Genomic DNA, 3,996 nt, shown 5'->3' with positions numbered 1-3,996 from the left:
CCTATGATTTCTCTAGGAGATATACTGTGTCTTGCCTTACATTAAAGTCTTCATGCCATTTTGAGTTTATTCTTGTGTATGGAGTGAAGGAGTGTTTTAATTTCATTGCTCTGCAAGCTGCTATCCAGTTTTCCCAACACCAGTTGGTGAAGAGATGGTCTTTTCTGTGTCAGATTCTTGGCTACTTTTTGAAAGATTATTTGAGCATAGGCCTGTAGATTTATTCCTAGGCTCTCTATTCTGTTCCATTGGTCCATATGCCTGTTTCTATTCCAATATCATGTCATTTTGAGTATCTTCTAGCTCTGCAATAGTGTATGGAGACCAGGCTGGTTATTCCTCCAGCCTCTTTCTTTTTCTTCAATATTGCTTCGGAAATTATGAATCTTTTCTGATTGTATATAAATCTTAGGATCATTTGTTCCTGTCCTAAAAAGAAATGTTTTGCATAATTTGATAGGAACTCATATTAATTCTGTGGATTGCCTTGGGCATTATGGGCATTTTAACAATATTTTCTCTTCCTTTATAAGACCATTGGGTATCTTCTCAATTCTTCAAATCTTTTTCAATTTCCTCAATGTTTTCTAGTTCTCCATGTATAAGTCATTCACCTCCATTGGTCAGATTTATTCCTAAGCATTTTATACTTTTGGGTGCAGTTATAAAAGCGGTTGTTTCTATACTTTGTTTTCCTGTTGATTCACTGGTAGTGTAAAGATATGCAGTTGATTTTTGTACATTATTCTGGCTACCTTGCCCAGTTCCTTTATTAGCCTAAGTATTACTTTGTGAGGCTTTTACAGTTTCCTATGCATAGTGTCATGTCTGCATACCGTGACAATTTTACCTCTTCTTTTCCACTCTGAATCCTTTTATTTCTTTTTCTTACCTGATCATTTTGTCTAGGACATCCAAGACTATATTGAATAGAAATTGTGAGAATGGGCAACCTTGTGTTGTCTCAGATTTTTGTGGGAAGTGTTTCAGTTTTTCACCCCTGAGTATTGCTGGCTATATGTTTATCATAAATAGCTTTCATTATGTTGAGATTTGGTCCCTCTATGCCCACTGGGATAAGAATTTTTATTGCAAATAGGTGTTAAATTTTATCAAATGCTTCTTCTGCATCTACTGAGATGATCATGTGGTTTTTTCCTCTCTTTTGTTGATATGGTTTATCACAATTGATTGATTGAGTTCAATGTGTTAAACCATCCTTGTGTTCCTGGGATGAACCTAACTTGATCATGGTGTATGATCTTTTTTTACAAGCTGTTGGATTCTGTTTGTTTATAATTTCTTAAGGACTTTTACATCTATGATTATCAATGATATTGGCCTATAATTTTCTATTAGGGTAATGTCTTTGTCTGGTTTTCGTGTCAGGTTGATATTGGCCTTATGGTGTGAGTTTGGGAGTTCTTTCTCCACATTAATCTTTTGGAAGAGTTTGAGGAAGACTGGTATGGATTTTTTTTGTATGTTTGGTCACATTCCCCAGTGAAGCAATTTGGTTCTGAATTTTTGTTTGCAGAGATTTTTATCTTTTATTGATAATTCTATTCCATTTCTGGTATTCTGTCTGTTCAAATGGTCAATTTCTTCTTGATGCAATATTGGTGGGCTGAATGTTTGCAGAAAGTTCTCCATTTTTTCTAGGTTATCCACTTTGTTTCCATACAGTTGTTCATGGTAGTCCCTTATGATATTTTGCAAATTTGTTGTACTCTTTGTAGTTTCTCCATTTTCACTTCATATATTTCTTGTGTTCTCTCTTTCTTGTTGGTGATCCTGTCTAGAGATTTGTGAATTTTGTTTACAATTTCAGAAAAGAGTTTGAATTTTTTTTCTATTTTTTAATCACTATATGAATTCTTTCATCCTTGATCATTATTATTTCCCTCTTTTTGCTGACTTTTGGTTTTGTTTGCTCTTCTTTTCATGATTATTTTACATACAATGTTAAATTATTTATTTGAAATTGCTCTTCTACTTTGAGGAGTGCCTTGGCACTATGATCTTCCCTCTTAAGCCTGCTTTAATTGTATTCCATAGACTTTGTGTAGTGTTTTTGTCATGTTTCTCAAGATACTTTTTAATTTCTTCTTTAACTTCATCACCCCCCTACTTGTTTTAGTATCATGTTGTTTAATCTACATGGTGTCATTTTTTTCTCCCTGGTTTTTCTGTGATTGATTTCTAGTTTCATGGTATTATATTCAGAAATGATGCTTCAAATAAATTTTATCTTCTTAAGCTTGTTGAGGCTTCTTCTTTGCCTGAGTACATAGTCTTTCCTAGAAAATGTTCGATGTGCACTGGAAAAGAATTTATATTCTGTTTTGGGGAGATGTAGCATTTTGAAAATATCAACCAGTTCCTAATATTTTATTTTGTCTTTTAGTGTCTTTGTTCCGTTGTTAATTTTCTGTCTGAAAGACAACTCCAATGATGTTAAAAGGGTGTTATAGTCTCCTACTATGATTGTTTTCCCATCAGTTTCTCCCTGTTTATCTATTAGTATTTGCTTTATGTATTTAGGTGCTCCAATATTGAGTGCATATATCTTAAAGAGTATAATACAATAATTTTGTATTGATCACTTAATCATTATAGCATGTCCTTGTTTATCTTCCTCTACGGCCTTTGTTTTAAAGTCTATTTTGTGTGAAATCAGTACTGGTAGTCCTGCTTCCTTGTCATGTCCCTTTGCATGGAATATATTTTTCCATCCTCTTACTTTCAATTGATGTGTGTTCCTCTCCCTAAAGTGGGTCTATTTTATGCTTCATAATGTAGGGTCTTGTTATATTATCCCATCTAACAATATAAATCTTTTGATTGAAGCACTTATTCTATTAACATTTGTGATAATTATTGATATACAGTTGTTTATTTCCATTTTGAACTTCATTTTCCAGTTGATTTGGCATTTCCTTTTTGTTCATTTCTTTTCTTTTTGTTGCTTGATAATTTTCTTTTATTATCTTGGTTTCTTTTTGGTTTTGTGAGTTCATTGTAACTTTTTGACTTATGTTAACCATTTTTGTATGTATATGGTCCCATTACTATATCTGTTTATTTTAACTAATAGTACTAGAATCTCTAACCCATTTTGCAGAGAACAGAAACAAGAAGAAAATACTCTGTATTGTCCTGTTTTCCTCTCTGACCCGTAAAAATTTTGATGTCCTGTTTTACAAAGTCATGTTTATTCTGTTGTAAGTCATTGTAGCTATTGCCTTTCTAATTATGCCTTTCTCCTTTATATAGCATCCTGCTTCCTTTGTATTTAGAGTAAATCTTTCATTATTTTCTTTCTCTTGCTATTTTCTTTTAGTATTTGCTTGTGTGGAAGTTATTTATCTCTCCTTCTATTCCAAGGGATAGCCTTGCTTGATAAACTATCTTAAATTACAGCTTCCTTTCATTCAGTACTTTGAATATGTCTTGCCTACTGCCTTCTGACTGCTGTATTTGTGTTGGAAACATGTTTAAAATTTTATGTATATAATTATGTATATATGTAAAGAATACCTAGAAATGAAGTTAACAAATAAGGTGAAAACTTATACATAAAAAAAAAGAAAACTGTGATGAATGAAATTAAAACTGATCCAAAGAAGTGAAAAGATCTCTTATGTGAATGATGTGAAACAATAAGTTTAAAACAACCATACTACACAAAGCAATCTAAATTTAGTGTGATTCATATCAAAATACCCATGAGAATTTTCATTTAAATAGGACAAATAATTTCAAAATTTATATGTAGCCCCAAAGATCATGTTTCCAATATAATGTTGAAAAAATTATTAAGTCTAATAGTGTAAGGTTCTCTGATCTTAAACAGTACTACAATGTTTTAGTAATTAAAACAACATGATACTGATTCAAAAACAGACGCCAATGAATAGAAGAAAAAAGAGTAAGCAGATATAATCCCTAACAACTATGATCAATTAACCCATGGAAAAGGAAGCAAGAGTATGA

Source organism: Camelus ferus, chromosome X, assembly GCF_009834535.1.
Source record: "Camelus ferus isolate YT-003-E chromosome X, BCGSAC_Cfer_1.0, whole genome shotgun sequence".
In the NCBI taxonomy this organism is placed as follows: domain Eukaryota; kingdom Metazoa; phylum Chordata; class Mammalia; order Artiodactyla; family Camelidae; genus Camelus; species Camelus ferus.
Note: the sequence above shows the minus strand (reverse complement) of the source record.